At 42.9% G+C, this 18,327-nt stretch overlaps 1 protein-coding gene across 2 annotated transcripts in view; it reads left to right on the top strand.

Annotated features, from left to right (window-relative positions):
• Positions 1 to 286: 286 nt before the first annotated feature.
• Positions 287 to 18,327, top strand: part of CPNE3 (copine 3) — a 58,551-nt gene continuing 40,510 nt past the window's right edge. The window contains exons 1-2 of one of the 2 annotated variants that reach the window (XM_049854445.1): positions 287 to 398; positions 799 to 1,073. The gene's annotated coding sequence lies outside the window, so the exon portion shown is untranslated. The remainder of the gene's footprint in view (positions 399 to 798; positions 1,074 to 18,327) is intronic. The other variant, XM_049854444.1, reaches the window with a different exon arrangement.

Raw genomic sequence — 18,327 nt, 5'->3', positions numbered from 1 at the left:
TACTCAGAGTGTTTCTCGGCTCTGATCGTGATTTTCTCAGATATTTTAATTTTCTAATCCTTTTTTTCTGGAACTTTTTTTTTTTGTGCACCAATTTATTTTGATGCTTAAAGTCAATTCTGGACTTTCGGTAAGCGGGTGATCTCCGGAGCAGCCTGAAGTGTCAGCCTGCAGACAGGGTCACCAATGCAGCGGTGACTACCAGGCTTGCTGCCACCAGGCTGCGGGAGGGTGGGCGGGGCCGCGCGAGCGGCCCTCCAGTGGGCGGGGCGCGCCTTCGCCCTGCCCCCGGCCCGTCGGGCCCCAGGTTCCTGTGAATCCCGGGCGGCTTCGGGACCCTACGGCCGGTGCCTCCGTTGTCTCTGCCCTCGCCTGACTTCCACCCCTGGGACCAGGACGTGAGTGCACACTTCTCCCCACCGACCCTTGTGGGGAGGAAGAGACGCGGACGTGGGGGCGCGAGGCGCGGAGGGGAGTCCTGGCCGGGAGAATCCGGGCCCGCAGGCTCCGCGGTGGGGCCCGCAAGGCCCTCATGCTGGACGGACACCCTGGGCTCCGCGTGGCCGGGGCGGCTCCCGAGCCGCTGCGGGCGAGGTCAGCGGCCTCGCGAGGCCCGGGGCTGGGCGGGCGCCTCCCAGAGGAGCCGAGTCTCGGGGCTCAGGGCGGGGCCGCCCGCGGTCGCCCGGGCCTGGCGCTGCCTCACCTGGCGGGCGGTGCCTGTGATCCGCCGGCGTCCCGGGGCAGGGAGGGTCGGGACTGCGGCTGGGAGAAGGGTAACTTGCCCTTCAACTGCCGCAGCGCCTCGCAGGGGAGGGACGGGGCCACCGCGCACACTCTGGGGGAAGCAAATGCCCAGAGGAACGGGTGCGCCTCAGAGCAGCCGAGGGTTCCAGGAGAAGCTGCCAAGTGGGATGCGAAGAGGACTCCCCATTTCAGCAAAACAAGGAGGTCGTAAAGAAGGCGTAACCTACCTGTACCGGCTCGAGCTCCGAATTTCTCCTTTCTGGTGTTTTGGGTTTGCTACAACGGGCATTGGGGCCCTGGCGGCGCAACGGTTAAGCACTCGGATAAAGGTTGGTGCTTTATACTCACCCAGCGGCTCCCAAAGAGAAAGACCTGGCAATCTGCTCCCATAGAGATTGCCAAAAAACCCAAACCCATTGCCACTGAGTTGATTCTGGCTCATAATGACCCTACAGGACAGAGTAGAACTGCCCCTAGAGGGTTTCCAAGGTTGTGATCTTTAGGGAAGCAGACTGCCACATCTTTCTTCCATGGAGCGGCTGGTGGATTCGAGCCGCCAACCTTTTGGTTAGCAGCTGCGAGCTTAACCACTGCACCACCAGCCTAGAAAACCCTATGGGGCAGTTCTGCTCCCTCAGATGAGGTCCACATGAGTGGAAATCAACTCCATGGCATCTAACAATACCATGGGCATGGAGGACGTGCAGTTACGTTCGCTCTGTAGTGCCAGAACCCTTGAGAAACCTACCATTAACATTGCACTTAGTGATGTCTGCAGTTTTTCCTCATCCTTGGTTATTTTTTAGTAGCTGCTTTTTATCACAGATTATCAAATATAGGAATGGTGAATTGAACATAGAGATTGTTGATTACTATGTCCCACAAACACTGTGCTAGACAACTTTTATAGATGTTATTATTTACTCCCAACCACAAATTTAAGTAGTATTGTTGTCTGTTTTGTAGTGTTAGAGTTTGGTAGCATTAGAGTTGAAATTCAGGTCTGTATGATTTCAGAGCACAGACATTATGGCTTAATGTAAAGAACATTTTTCTTTGGGATAAAACAGATGTCTGGGTTTCAAATTTATGCTTTCAGGTTTGTTAGTTATATGACCTTGGGCAGATTGCTTTATCTTTTAGGGCCTGTTTCTGCATTTGTAAAATGCAGATAAAATACCTCCTATATCATAGTGTTGTTATGAGAATTGAATAAGATCATGTTGGTAAAACACTTAGCGAAGTGCCTTGCAATAGCAGTAAGCTATATATGGCTACAAGGAGCCCTGGTAGTGCAGTGGTTAAGTGCTGGGCTGCTAACCAGAACGTCAGTGCCTCAAAGCCACCAGCGGCTTCTTGGGAGAAAGATGTAGCAGTCCACTTCTGTAAAGATTACAGCCTTGGAAACCCTATAGTGCAGTTCTTCTCTGTCCAACAGGGCCACCATGGGTAAGAATCAACTCAACAGCAATGGGTTGGTTGGTTTGTTTTTTTGGTTACTCAGCCTTGGTGGCACAGTGATTAAGTGATAGGCTGCAAACCGAAAGGTCGGCGGTTCAAACCCACCAGCCACTCCATGGGAGAAAGATGTGGCAGTCTGCTTCCATAAAGATTACAACCTTGGAAGCCCTATGGGGCAGTTTTACTCAATTCTGTAGGGTCGCTAGGAGTCAAAATTCACCTGAGAGCACACAACAACAACAACAACAACAACAACAACAACATATGGCTACATACACCCTGCTGTTGTCATTAATTGGGGTCAGCAAACTCCAGCTCTGAATGCTTCCAGCCGGAGCCAGGCAAAGCCTATGCAGGCCTGGTTAAAGATGAGGGAAGCAGGAAAAAAAAAAAGAAAAGGAACTGAGAATAGACAACCTACTTGGTGACAATTATAGTGACACCATTAGTTGTCTCAGGCATTAATTTGTGGTACCCAGGCCTGCTTTCTATGGTTGTGACAACTTAAAAAAGGCACCTCCTTTTGGCTCTCGAGTTGGAAAAATGTACCCCATCCCTGGCTGACAGATTTCAGAGTGGTGACTCCTAGGGACTCAACCATGCTGAAACTCTGAATGGGACTAGGAGCTGAATTTCAGCATCCCATAAACTAAAAGGTGTGTGGCATATATCCATTTTGAAGTGTGTAGCTCCCTTTCAGGATTTCCTTTCTCAGGTCTAGCTCCTGAGGAGTGGAGAAAAAGAAGAGGCTCCAGGATGAGAAAAGAAAAGATTGTTTGATGACTGGACACCTCTCCTAATTTTTATCCATGTCTGTGACTACTTTATGTATAACTGTCTTCATTCCCGCATAAACCGAGGGTAATCTAAGTATTACGCCTTTAAAAAGCATCTTACTTTTATATCCTCTTTACAGAGCCATCACTGCTGTCCTGAGTATTGGCTTTGCAGCATCTCTTCACATACCCAGTTCATAATATACCCTACCACCTATGGATTCTTGATAGAACTTTATACATTGTCAGGCACTTTTTCTTTTTAGCGCTGTTGCTGGGCTTTTTTTTCTTTTTTCCCTTCTGTTGTTAAACTTTTCTTTCCCAAACCTTTCTTTAGTCAGTGATTTATTATGTTAGGAAGTATGTTTGTCAGCAAAACTAAGAAAGTTAGCAGTGGATGTGAAAATGATTAAATACATTTTGACCTTCAAAGCTTTACAATAAACCACCACTGTTGCTCAAAAGTATGATCTTTTGGCAAGAATCAATGCCACTTCCATTAGTAGTGCTCACCAAGTTGGAAGAGTCCAAATGTGGGTTTTCCTTTAATGTACCCACCATTAGCTTCACTCCACAGTCTACCTTCCTCCCCACCAATGTGTTCACTTCATGTTTTTTCTGATTTTATGAGATTTGGTAACCAGGTTGAAATCTAAATTATTAGGATATTTGGTAGAAGATTTGTTAAAAGACTGGCTGGGAAGGAGGTTTAAATTACTTTTTTTTAAATAAGTAATGTGGAGTCCTGGTGGCACAGTGGTTAAGAGCTTGGCTGCTAACCCAAAGGCTGGTGGTTCAAATCCACCACTTGCTCCTTGGAAGCCCAATCGGGCAGTTCTGCTCTGTTCTGTAGGGTCGCTATGAGTTTGATTCAACTCGACGATAGTGGGTTTGGTTTCATTTTTGGTTATAAGTATCATAGATTTTATTTAACCGTATTGTGTAAGTTTCTGATAGTGGTAATCAAAAGCAGATATTATGTATACATTTTGATAAGATTATGATAACGACATTTAAACTGGTTACGTTGGCTTCAATGGATTTGGAGGTTTTTAGAGAGCATTGGGATTCTTTTGATTCTTTTAATATATAAGAGCTTAGTAGTATGCAGTCTTATCTTAAAAAAAGATAAACTATTTCACTCCTACTAGGATAACTAAAATAACAAAACAAAATGAAACAGAAAATAACAAATGTTGGCAAGGATGTGGGGAAATTGGAACCCTTATCCATTGCTGGTGGGAATGCAAAATGGTACAGCCATTGTGGAAAACAGCAAGGTGATTCCTCAAAAAAACTAAAAATAGAACTACCATATGACCCAGCAGTATTCTAGATATACACCCAAAAGAAAGCAGAGACTAAAACAGACAATTTTACATCAATGTTCATTGCAGCACTATTCACAACAGCCAACAGGTAGAAACAACCTAACTGCCCGCCAACAAATGAGTGGATAAACAAATTGTGGTACATACGTACATACAATGGAATACTATTCTAGTAGGAGAAATGAAATTTTGATACATGCTACAATATGGATAGGGCTTGAAGACATTATGCCGAGTGAAATAACTCAGTAACGAAAGGACAAATATTGTATGACTTCCCTTATATAAACAGACAAGAACAGGCAAATGTATAGAGACCAAAGTTTCTTAGTGGTTACGAGGGCAAGAGGGAGGGGGAAATTGGGGTTATTGCTTATGGAGTACTGAGTTTCAACTTTCGGTGATGGAAAATCACATTAAGGGGAGAGTGGCACAGCTGATTAAAGTAATTGCTGTCAGTAAGTTGTACACCTGTAAAAAGTTGAATTGGCAAAAGTTGTGTGATAGATATATTTACAATGACAAAAAAAAAAAAAAGCTGCTGAGGCTACTTATGTACAACCAAAAACCTCATGCGATTTGGTTCCTTATTTTGGAGGCTTAGGGTCATGGTTTCGTGGGACATCCCGGTGAATTGGCTTAGTAACTTGTTCAGTGCTTCTGTTCTGTTTCCTAGTTTGTTGCATAGTGCCCAGGGTCTTAAAAGCTTGCTAGGGGCCATCTAAGGCACAACAATTGGTTGTTATTCGCCTGGAGCAACAGAGGAAGAAGGAGAGTCAGAAATGGGAGGAGAAAATGGGATGTGTGGCTAATTACTTCCATGAACAGCTGCCTCCTTTACCATTAGACTAGAAGAACTGGATGGTACCCAGTTACCATTACTGTACATTTGGATCAAAGATTCTATAGAAGAATCCTTATCAAAAGGGGGAAAATATAGAACAGAATTTCAAATTCTCATGGAATTCAGACTTTCTGGAGCCATGGAGCATGTATGAACCACGGAAACTATTGCCCTGAGATAATCTTTAAACCTTAAACCAAAAATATTTCCTGAAGTCTTCTTAAAATCAAACAAGACTTAGATAGTAAAAAATGTCTGCATTGAACATTATGCTCTTTTAAGATCTGTCTATATGGGATAAATTGACAATGGCAACTTGAAAGATTAGATAGGAAACTTAGGGGCAGTGAGTTTATGTTGATGAGGGAGGAACAACTCAGAAAAGGCGGGTGAGAATGGTTGCACAACTTGGAGAATAATCTGTCACTGAATTGTACATGCAGAAACTTGAATTGGTATATGTTTTTGCTGTGTATATTCTCACCAGCAACAACAAAAAAATAAAATTATTAGAAAAAAATTAAGATTAGTCACCGTAATGGACAGATTTGCCAATTGAAATTAAATGAATAGCCTATTGATACAGTTCCTCCATGAAAAATAGAGGAAAATACTCCCAAAAGCCATTGCCATCGAGTCAGTTCTGACTCATAGTGATCCTATAGGACAGGGTAGAACTGCCTCATAAGGTTTTCAAGGGTGTAATCTTTGTGGAAGCAGACTGCCACATATTTCTCCCATGGAGGGGCTGGTGAGTTCGAACTGCCAACCTTTCAGTTAGCAGCAAAGTGCTTAACCGTTGTGCCACCAGAGCTCCTAGGGAAATACTACATACTAACTTTAGCAAATAATTTTGAAATGTCTTCTTACCCAAATTAGTCTTTTAAGTATGGTTCCTGTGAAAATTACCAAAGCAACAGTGTGGTAGCAATACCCATTGTAATCAGCCTACTTCTGAGCCATGCTTCTAGACTTTAAGGTGTTAATATAGATACCTGTAACTGTAAAGAGGAACTTGTCCACATTTTCATCTGTTTAGGCATCAGGACGAGCCCTGGTGGCGCAGTGGTTAAGAGCTCAGTTTTTAACCAAAAGGTCGTCAGTTTGAATTCACCAGCTGCCCCTTGGAAATCCTGGGGGGCAGTTCTACTCTGTACTATAGGGTCGCTGTGAGTTGGAATTGACTCCATGGCAATGGGGTTTTTTTTTGGTTTTAGACACCAGTACTGTTTAAAAAAAAAAAACGAAAATCAAAATATTTTTCATCCTTTATCTTTCTACAGTGTTAGCTAATGAGGGCAGGAATGTTTTACTCATTGTCGTGTCCCAGCACCTAGACTAGTGCCTGATACACAGTGGGTGCTCTGTAAATATTCGTTGAATGAGTGTTGAAAAAATGAATAGAACTATTGAACTGTTCATAATTGAGAAATATAAAGGCATTTGCCTGAAAGTTAAAAGCAGCTGAAATGTATGTGCTAAGCAACCATAAAATGAATAGTCTTGCAATCAGGAAATGTATAAGCCTCTCAACAGGCAGCTGTTGCTCAATACACACACTTGTAAGCCTACAGAATGAAGTAGTTGGAGCTTTAAACTGAAAACGTTTTTATATTGGTGTTTATCCTGAACTACAGAGGAGCACGTAGGGATAAAAAGTGAAATGCCTGTCTTGCCCAGTTAAACATCATAGGTGTTCAGCTGAGAAGGAAGGAAGCCAAGTTCTGGAAAGTGTACATTTAGAGTCAGGCATAGTGGATTCTAGGGGCAGGGTGAGGTTCTGATGGCTGGACTAACTTCTGGGAGACTCTAGAAGGTGTGAAGTTCTTAAAGCCTTCTGAGGAAAAGGAGAACCCCCAGGGACTTCATTCTCAGCAATTTGATGTGCCTTAATGATTCGGAACTGACTTGAAGGCACCTAACAACACAATATAACATCCAGCCTGTTCGCTGCAGAGCTGGCCAGAGTCTTAACTGAACCTATGTAAGTCTAAAACTTTTCAGCTGAGCATCCTGGGATTTTCTGTTGAGGAATGCAGCTCTAATTATTATCAAGGCAGATTTTGGTAAAAGGTGATTCATTTTGTAGATATGTACTTCACAGCCAACTTTGCCAAGGTGCGTGGTTCATAAAGTGACGCAATACTGAAATGTTGTCACTGCTTGTACCTTTTTCAGCACCTCATTGAGTGAACCTATATGATCAGTGTCATCTGTAAAATGTGTATATAATAGCCAAGGGATTATAAAAGTAGTATAACCTGAAACACATGTTAAGTAAAAACTATAGCCTGCAATGAACTATGGCGCAGAAGGATATGTCTTCAGGATTTTCTAGACAAAGGAAGCAGCCTTAGTTGATGGCTCACTTTGTATCAATGAGGGTAGGGTAAAACTGCACATACTTCTTATTTTTAAGGTAAGAGTGGTTAACTGTCAATACTTTTGTATTAGCTCCTGCTGTCTCTCCTTTTGGGGCTCTGGTGGCGCAGTGGTTAAGCATTTGGCTGCTAATCAAAAGGTCAGCAGTTTGAATGTACCAGGTGCTCTTTGAAAACCCTATGGGGCAGTCGTGTTCTGTTCTATAGGGTCACTATGAGTTAGAATCAACTCAATGGCAACAGGTCCCTCCTTTGAAAAATGGTGGCTGAAAACTTATTCCATCTGGTGCCAGGATGTGTACTGAAAGTTTAATAACTTGAGACTCCAGAGATGGGAGTAAAATCACTTCCTTATTTATGCCACATCAACCTAATAGGCTGAGCCCTGTGTTTTGTTTGTTAATGTGCATTGTGTTTTCAAGTCATCTGGTGATAGGAATCTTATTAACCATGCCAGTGGGAAAGTATACATTTGTTTTAAAAACATACTAATTGTTGTAGCCTAAATATTAACCTTGTGTTTTCAAAGATCTCATTCATTAATTTGGAAACCCTGGTGACATAGTGGTTAAGAGCTATGGCTGCCTACCAAAAGCTTGGCAGGTCAAATCCACCAAGCACTCCTCGGAAACTCTATGGGGCAGTTGTACTCTGTCCTGTAGGGTTGCAATGAATTGGAATTGACTCAACGGAAACAGGCTATTCATTAATTTGTGTCAGGCTAAATATTACAATTGATATACTAACTGAAAAGCCGTAAGAAAAAATTAATTAGAAGACATTTTTGTTACATTAAGCAATTATTATTTGGAGGCTTTAGTGGCATAGTGGTTAAGTGCTACGGCTGCTAACCAAAGGGTCAGCAGTTCGAATCCGCCAGGCGCTCCTCGGAAACTCTATGGGCAGTTCTACTCTGTTCCCTAGGGTCGCTATGAGTTGGAATTGACTCGACGGCACTGGGTTTGGTTTTGGTTTGGTTTTAGTGCCCTCAAGGCATTTTGGCATGGTAGGAAAATACAGATTCTTGCCTTGGCCTTCCTCCTTATTAGGTTGGTGATTTGGGGTAAGTAATTTATTTAACTTCTTTGAAGAAACTCATTTCTTTTTCCTAACTGACACAATGTGTTGTCCTGAAAATTAATAATGTGCTGAAGGCTATCAACATATTCCGGGGCAATCAATTCAGATATTTGAGTGCTTACTATGATAATCCTAGCTGTGACTTATTCTTACTATATAGTGATCTTTGTCCAACTCACAGGGCTAGTTTAAAGTTCAGAATATATTACTTGGGAGCATTTTGAAAATTGTGAAAAACAAAACAAACCCCGTGCTAAGCAAGGGGCATGGTGGGCAAACCCCAACCTTGTTGCTACCTGCATGGTAAGGATCAGCATGAATCCAGTTCCCAAAGTGTGGAAATGGATCTAGTCCTCACCTTCCCACTTCTCCATCCTTCTCATCAGCTGCTCACGCAGCACTCTCTCAGCTCCAGCCCCCTGGAGCTAGGTCAGAGCTCACACATTAGAAGGACAGCCTTTCAGACTTAAAAATAGGTAGACACCAGCCCCTTTTGGCTCTCACTGTCCCTGTGGGTTCATTGATTTGCTGAAACAACTCACAGAATTTACTGAGAACATACCATACTTGGAAATCCTGGTGGTGTAGTGGTTAAGGGCTACAGCTACTGACCACAAGGTCGGCTGTTTGAATCCACTCTGTGCTCCTTGGGCACCCTGTGGAGCAGTTCTCCTCTTTCCTGTAGGGTCACAATGAGTCAGAATCAACTCAACAGCAACGAGTCTGGTTTATACCATACTTACTACAGAAACCCTGGTGGCTTAGTGGTTAAGTGTTATGGCTGCTAACCAAAAGGTCAGCAGTTCAAATCCACCAGGTGCTCCTTGGAAACTATGGGGCAGTTCTACTTTGTCCTTTGAGGTCACTATGAGTCGGAATTGACTCCACGACTGAGGTTTTACTACAGATTTATTACAACCAGAAAGGATACAAAGAGCTGCATAAGGTGGGCTCTAGGAGGGGTCACAGCTCAGAGCTTCCATATCCCAAAAAGTGACATGCTACTCTCTCCCATGCATAGTCACCAACCAGCATAGTCACCAACCAGGAAGCACCATCTGAGCTTCTGTGTTCAGGGCTCTTATCAGCCTCACCTCCAGGCTGTGATAGATCACATCATTCCTCCTGAGGCTTAGTCAACATCAAGCCCCAGGTGGTCCCTCTTGGTGTGGTGGGCCCCTATTCATTAGCCTCAGGTGTTGGTGTAGCCAGAAAGAACTGGGAACAAAGGCCAAATGGCTTTTTGCAAGGTGATTCAACACCTGGCATACCCCCAACTACCTAAGCCAAAAAAACCAAACCCAGTGCCATCGAGTTGATTCCGACTCATAGCAACCCTATAGGACAGAGTAGAACTGCCCCATAGAGTTTCCAAGGAGCGCCTGGCAGATTCGAAATGCTGACCCTTTGGTTAGCAGCCGGAGCACTTAACTATTACGCCACCAGGGTTTCCCCCAACTCCCAGCTACCTAGATGTATGGAATTAACTATCCATTCCTCTTTCTTCCTACTTCCTCTCACCCATTCTATTCCTTTAAATTTAAGGGTTGAAAAAAAAAAAATCCAGTAGTCAGCGGCAACATGAATGCAAACCCTTTTATGGTGGACTATATAGTTAATCCTCAGTAAAAGTAGAAATCTTTTCCAGGGAGCTTCCCCACCTTTGAGGGCCCTTTGATTGCTTATTGTCTGTACACACAGTTTTATACTGTTTATTATTTTTATGTATACCTCAGTAGCTATGTATTTATTTTGCTTTTGTTTTGTCCCCTCCCCCACTCCATTTAGAACACTTAGGTATTCAGTAAGTAACTGTTGAATGAATGCATCTCCTCAACACACTTACATAGAGCACCAGGGTCTTCTACTGCTGTATCGTGTGCCCGCTCCTTAGCATAATAATTAGTACACAGCAACTTCTTTATATACACCCTTGTCCGTTTGACCTGGGACCTCCAACTAGTACAGTGACTCTTGGGTTTATGGCCATATTACCCATACCCCCACTCTTTTCTTTTTTTTTTTTGAGGAACATCTATTAATATTTACTCTTTGAGCAACTGTTTGAGAAACACTACTGCAGGGTGTTCACTGTGTCTGTTGCTGGGCACCATCCAAGATTACCCTTGCTCCCTTTCAGCCGTCGTCATGCAGGGTGCACTGTGGAATAGCAGTTAATGAAACATGGTTTTAGAACCAGAAGGGACCTTTGAGAACTTTTTAATGTAGGCTAGTCTCTTCATTTTGCAGCTAAAGATTGAGGTGGGTGGGCACTGAATCCTCCCTCCCAATTGCTTTGGGACAAATAATGAGTCACTGTCATTGGCCCTGGGCTAGCCTCACCCCCCCCCCCCCCCATGAACTATGGAGCAGCAGTTCAGGTAAACAATCCCTTCAGAGAGGATTTAGGAAAATTGGCATTTATCGGTAGTCAACCCCTGACTTCTCTGGCAAACTAATGACGTGTAAATCCCTGAGATTCTTTTATTTTTATTCCAGGTAGCTGTTTATAAACAAAGATGAGAAGGGTGCTTTACCTCTTACTATTTTATGATAAGCCACCTATGCTGAGGCAATCAATTAAAACACTTTAGTAGTTAATAAAAATAATTACTACAATTCATGGAGTGTAATACATGCGGAGCATGCTACAAACCTACAATTGTCAGATTTTTTTTTAAATCCCCATTTTATTGTCGAAGAAATTGAGCTTCAGAGAGATAATTTGGAAAAGGTGACAAACCTAGTAAATGAAAACAACAACAACAAAAAAAACTCGTTACCGTCGAGTTGATCCTGACTCACAGCGACCCTATAGGACAGAATAGAATGGCCCCATAGAGTTTCCAGGGAGCTTCTGGTGGATTTGAACTGACAACCTTTTGGTTAGCAACAGTAGCTCTTAACCACTATGCCACCAGGGTTTTCCCCAGTAAATGATAGAAAAAAAATTTTAAGCCAAGTCCACTAACTCCAAAGTTACTGCCCTTTTTCCTACTATTAACTTGTTCCAGGCTTTGTGCTTCAAGACCAAGAAGAAGCAGTAGAACATGTTCCCTGCCCTTGGTGGAGTGGTTAAGAGCTCAGCTGCTAACCGAAAGGTCGGCAGTTCAAATCCACCAGCCGCTCCTTGGAAACCCTGTGGGGCAGTTCTGCTGTGTTCTGTAGGGTCACCATGAGTCAGAATTGACACAACAACAGTAGGCTTGGCCCTCAGACAGCTCATAGTTTATGGAAGGGACGATGAGCCATGCATGCGAGTAACAACCAGAAAACCAAACCAATTGCCATTGAGTCAATTCCAACTCCTGGCAACCCCACTGTGCTCTAGCTTTTTAGAAGCATATCACCAGGCCTTTCTTCCAAGGCACCTCTGGGTGAGTTTGAACAGCCAACCTTTCAGTTAGTAGCCCAGCACTTTCCCGTTCAGTTAGTAGCCCAGCACTTTCCCATTTGCGGCACCCAGGAACTCCACAAGTCACAACCCCAAAAAATCCACTACTGTTGAGTCGATTCTGGCTCATAGTGACCCTATAGGACGGAGAACTGCCTCATAGAGTTTCCAAGGAGTGCCTGGTAGATTCGAATCGCCAACCTTTTGGTTAGCAGCTGTAGCACTTAACCATTGCGCCATCGGGGTTTCCCAAGTAACAACAACAAAAAAAAGTAATAACAGTGGAAGGAAAATAGCTACATAAGGGGATCTAATGGAGGAAGTGTTATTTGAAGTGGATATCGGAGAGCTTGGATAGGCAGAGGGAGCTGCTTGGGTAGGCTGGGGACAGATGTGAACAGAGCCATGAATTCCAGGCTTAGCTAATTGAATTAGGGTAGTTTCCTGAGTGGCACAAATGGTTAAGTGCTTGACTGCTCACTGAAAGGTTGGCGGTTCAAACCTACCCAGAGGCGCCTGAGAAGATAGGCCTGGTGATCTGCTTCCAATAGGCAACAGCTTTGGAAACCCCATGGAGCAGTTCTACTCAGTACACATGGGGTTACCATGAGTCAGAACTGACTTAGTGACAACTAACAACAACAGTCCCTGGGCTTCTAGTAGTTTTTTTTTTTTTTAAACGAGGAACGAAAAAATCCTGATGTGAAGACCCGCTAGGAGACTCTCATTATAAGCTGGTGATAGATAGAGAAGACCTGAAGTAGGGTTGTGACTGGATGTGGGGAAGGTTCTGCACCTTCGGTTTAGAGGGAGACTGGCTGTTGCAGTAGACAGAATCTATGTGACGGCTCTATTTAACAGTGTCTGTGCGGAGTCAGTCTCTTAGCAAAAAGACGACCCATCAGAAGAGCATTGTTTTTTTCCCTTCCTGTCTAAGGGAAGATGAGGAAGCAGACAAGTCTTCAGGATTTTCAGCTAGGGCGTGGAAGGGACCGTATGCCTTAAATTTAACACTTCAGACCCCATTTGAAATATTAGGTCTTAATTTTCAGTTCCTTTGACTTACCTGTGTTATAATATGGGTTCAGGAAAATTAGGATAACTGGGAGAATAGTTGATATGTTTAGTATTACTAGGGGTTGTTTAGAATCGACTTGACGGCACTGGGTTTAGAGGTTATTTACATTTCAGAAGAGGAGTTTAAATCAAAAGATTCTCTAATAAGTAATCTCTGCAATAGGGAAACTTATCTAGTCCTGGGGGCTGTTTCTGTCTTCTCCTCTTTGGGAAGTAAAATACTTATCACTCCTGCATTGCGCATGCATTTCTCTGCCTGTCACTTACCCCAACCCAATCTCCTATTTTCTGTACTCCAAGGGTACAAAATATTTGTTTTATTTTCTGCCTTCGTAATTTCTGTATAAGATACTTACTGCTTTTTTTAAAATTGCATGTTGTGTACTAGATAGTTACATATAAAGGAAATGAAAAGAGCGTCTTCATGAATGTTGCTATTCAGAAGGTTCCAGACCTGAGTGCTTATGTAATTTCATGGCATTCCAGATCAAAGTGAGGCTGCAGTCAGAATCCTTTTCAGGGAGAAGTGCTGCTAATAGAGGAAATTTGTTTGCTGGCAGCGGTGCAGTAACATAACCGTCAGCAGTTTGCTAAATAATCAGGCTTGCCTGATGTGTTGTTTATGTAGCTGTTGTATGAGCATTGTTAGGGGAAAAAATAATGCTCTTCTGATGGGTTGTCTCTTTGCTAAGAGACTGACCCCTACACAAAGGTGTTATCTGCATTGTCTATCCTTGGAAATTTGAGGACTTCCTGGTTGCTGGTAGAAAATTCTGTGTTCTTTGGGGTCTTCAGCAATCCGTGCTCATTCCTGATTCCTTGGAACAGAGTATTAGTGATTGTCCTTGTATCCTTTCCAAGTTCCCAGAGTAGTTCTAGTTTCCTTGGAATGACATGAAAGTTCCACGCTCTTTCTGAGAGCTTGGGTATAGCCTGCATCAGCCACTCATCTGCAGTGGATGCAAAAAAACAGCTAATTATTATGTTTGCTCTGATTATAAATCCATTCCCAGGCTACTGTGTTAGGCTCGGTACTGCTGACATGCCACTTGTAAGCATCTAAACTACTTTATGCAAAGGGACAAAAACTTACAACTAGCATTTTTTCCACAGATACTGCGTTAGGTCTGAAAAGCAAGATGCCTGGCATGTGCCAGATTTACAGGTTTACTTGCAGGATCTCCGTTTCTCCTGATGAGGAAATCTAATCTCAGAAAGTAGAAGTAATATATATGAGGTCACACAGCTAGTGCCAAATGCAGGACTGAACCCAGATATGAATTACTCCAAATTTGGTACTGTTTCTGTACTTGAATTACCTGTTACTGTTAGTGTGATGGTGACTTGGTATGGGTGGAAATCATCATGGACTGAAATAATGAAAAAATGTGAGATGTAGGAAGGGTATGAAAAGATCAGACCTTAGAGTCAAGTAGCCTAAAATAATTAAAATAATGTTTATTGAATATTCACTATGAATCGAAGTTGTCAAGAATTTCATTTTATTTGGATCCACAATCAGCACCTACAGAAGGAACAGTCAGGAAATCAAACGACGTATTTCTTTGGGCAAATCTGCTGCACAAGACCTCTTTAAAGTGTTAAAAAGCAAAGATGTAACCTTGCAGGCTAAGGTGCACGTGACCCAAGCTATGGTGTTTTCAGTCACCTCATATGCTTGCAAAAGCTGAGCAGTGAATAAGAAATAACGAAAGAATTGATACCTTTGATATGTGGTGCTGGTGAGAGTATACCATGAACTGCCAAAAGAACAAAAAATCTGTCTTGGAAGAAGTACAGCCAGAATGCTCCTTAGAAACAAGAAAAGCAAGACTTCATCTTAGATCTTTGGATGTGTTATCAGGAGGGATCAGAATCTGGAGAAGGAAGTCACGCTTGGTGGAGTAAAGAGTCATTGAAAAAGATGAAGACCCTCAGTGAGATGGATTGACACAGTGGCTGCCACAGTGGCCTCAAGCACAACAACGATTGTGAGCATGGTACAGGACCAGCAGTGTTTCTTTCTGTTGTGCATAGGGGTTACTATGAGTAGAAACCGACTCGAGGCACCTAACAACAACACCAACAGGTACTGTTCTAAGCACGTTATGTTAATTCATTCAGTCCTCACAACAACCCTATGCAGTAGTAGCAATTATTATTTTTATTTTGTAAATGGATAGACTGAGGCAGGAGAGGTTAAGAAACTTGTCTAAGGTCATGCATTAAGTAAGCATTGGAATCCAGATAAGAACTGAGAGCCTGTGATAAGGAGCAGGGAAAAGGGAAGGGCTAATGGGGGAGGAGTGGAATGCTTCAGGGCTGAATGCTGTAGATTTGGCAAGGGCGGGGTGAGAGGAGTACATTTCAGGAGTCTATGAGTCAGAATCCACTCGACAGCAGTGGTTTTGGTTGGGTTTTATGGATATGTGCCAGTGGTTAAGAGCTTGGCTGCTAACCAAAAGGTAGGCAGTTCGAATCCACCAGCTGCTTCTTGGAAACCCTATGGGGCAGTTCTTCTCTGTCGTGCAGGGTCACTATGAGTCGGAATCAACTCGATGGCAACAAGTTTGGGTTTTTTTGGTTTGGTGTGCCAAGAAGGAGCCCTGGTGGTGCAGTGGTTAAGAGCCCAGCTGCCAACTGAAAGATTGGCAGTTGGAACCCACTAGCTGCTCCACGGTAGAAAGATGTGGCAGGTGCTCCCTTAAAAATTTACAGCCCTGAAATCCTCTGGACGCAGTTCTGCTCTGCCCTGTAGGGTAACTGTACTGTCGTCCCTGCACTTTTGTATTTTGTGATATTTCTCCTTTCCTCCCAGTTTCTTCCTGCCTCTTGGTTATTAAAAAATATTGTTTTAGTACTTTTTTCACCATAAATCAAGGCAAAAAGTAATGATTATTGTATTAATGCCATCATCACAAAGGTCCTCTAACATTGTATACTTCATGCAAGGACAGCTAATCTTCTGAATTGGGTGGTATGAGCACATGCTAATTTTGGTGCTAAACTCTATTTCTTTGTATTTTGCTTGATATAGAGATCTTATTAGTATCATGTTAAGGTTTCCTACTTTCCAAGATACTGTAGAATTAGAAGGGATTGGGTACATGTGACATTTTAAAATAAGCCATTTCATCCTATCACCCCAATTTGAGAACTTGAAGTAGCATGTCGTTACCCACTCACAGAGTCCGTCTGCGTGACTTTCAGGGCCCTCTGTACTTGCCCTTTTACCTGTCCAGCTTTGCTTTCCCTTCGTGGATGCTCAGCTTCTATGACGCACAGCGAGGTGTCTGAAGTCTTGCTTTTTCCTGGCTCCATACTGTCCGCTCTTCACCTGCTCGAATGGAGTCCTTCAAAGCCCAGGCAGTATCAGTCTCACTTGCGCTGCTAATTCTCCTCTGACTTCTTCGTTGATTTCTCCTTGCCCTTAATATCTTTTGCACTTGTCAGTACCGTGTATTTTAGTGCTTCATCAAATTGATGCATGGAAAGTGCCAAACAGAACAAAACAAACAGACATCCCAAAAAACTGACTTCTTCCTACACAGTAAAAGGACACAGCGGTTTTAGGTTTACTGCAACATCCCTGGGCAGGGAGATTTAGGAAGCAAATTGGGATGTGTGAATTTCGTTGTTTATTAAGGAACAATTTTCTGTCCAGATAAAAGTGCACTCATACAGCCTTTGCCTTTAAAGGGTATTTCTAACTACCATTAGTACTTCTAAAGCTACCTCATTATTTTCAGTCTCCTTTAAGGAACCTTCAACACTAGTATTGATTTTTTACATACCTGAGGATTTCTATTGTTTTTAGAGTCTAATAGAGTAATTAAAGAGATTTTGTAACACCTGAGTTGTTTTTTTGACATCACTAAAGGGCACTTTTAATATCAAACCAAACCCTTTGCTGTTGAGTTGATTCCAATTCCCAGTGACCCTGTAGAGCAGAGCAGAACTGCCCCATAGGGTTTCCAGGGAGCAGCTGGTGGATTTGAACTGCCAACCTTTGGTTAGTAGCCAAATGTTTAACCACTGTGCCAGGCTCTTTTGATAGTAACTCTTATAATTTCAGACTTGATGGAGGCATTTTGTACAGTGAAGAATCCTACTGCCATATTTAACTATAACAGGATGATGAGTGGTTGAATCTCAAAGTAGAGAGCAAAGGGCCTTAAATACTCCACATTCTATGGATGTTTGTTTGCAGCTTTGAGGGTATTGTTGCTACCTTCCCACTTCTAGAACCTGCCCTACCACCATCAGCTCCACTCTAAACAGCTGGCTAAGTGGACATCCAGCTGGGCAACAGAAGGTCTGTTTCTTCTTTGTAGTGTCCCCTGCAGTTACCTTCTTTCCCTGGGTTCAGGTAGAAAAAGCCACTCATCCTCCATGTGCATCCCCTCCTAAGGCCAGCCACCATCAAGCCCTCTGACCTTTCCCCAGTCTTCTTCATGTATCAACTGGTGGTTGGGGCGGGGAGGGGCCTGTGGCAGTTAGGAACTCTGGTGCTTCTTGGCAAAACACGAGGGAAGATGGCTCATGCCTGTTTGCTGGATGCTCTCTGTAGAACAGTGGTTTGTCAGCATCATCTACATATTAGAATCATCTAGGAAGCCAATACTCATGTTGTACCCTAAACCAGTTAAATTAAATCTTTTCATGTGGAAGGGACTCAGGTATCAGTAGCTCTGAAAACTCTCCAGGTAATTCCAATAAACAGCCAAGGTTGAGATCCACTACTATAAAATGTGGAGGTCCTTGAGACCATTTATTTCTTAGGTTTGGGTCTTAGCCACAATTCTGTGAAAACGACAAATATCTCACTATCTTACTAAATAAACAAAAATAAGATTGTAGTTTAATCTGTTTTGTAGCAGAGTGTTCTATCTGCATTTAAGTGAAGGATCAAGATTATACTTGGATTTTTCCTGAAGGGTCAACTTTCTAGTAAGGTGAAAAGGTTAGTATTTTTTCTTTGCTGCCTTCAAAGCTGCATTTTATTGTCGTACAGCAAATGCATGTTATCTCAGCAAGAGAATCTGACTGAAGCAGTATCACTGGGATGGGCTAATAGATACCCAAAGAGATATGGAAATACGCGTAAAGCACATATGACAAATAGTTTTGTTCTAGCAAGTTCACTCTGTGATCATATTCATAAGACAAATGGGTTGTAAGAATCCAGCTATTTCTATGCAAAATGAGCATGCTTTTTAAAGGCATCATTTCATTGGCT

The sequence above is a fragment of the Elephas maximus genome, chromosome 15 (genome assembly GCF_024166365.1).
Source record: "Elephas maximus indicus isolate mEleMax1 chromosome 15, mEleMax1 primary haplotype, whole genome shotgun sequence".
NCBI classification, from domain to species: domain Eukaryota; kingdom Metazoa; phylum Chordata; class Mammalia; order Proboscidea; family Elephantidae; genus Elephas; species Elephas maximus.
The sequence above is the reverse complement of the archived record's forward strand: the minus strand, read 5'-3'. Positions and strand labels throughout refer to the sequence as shown.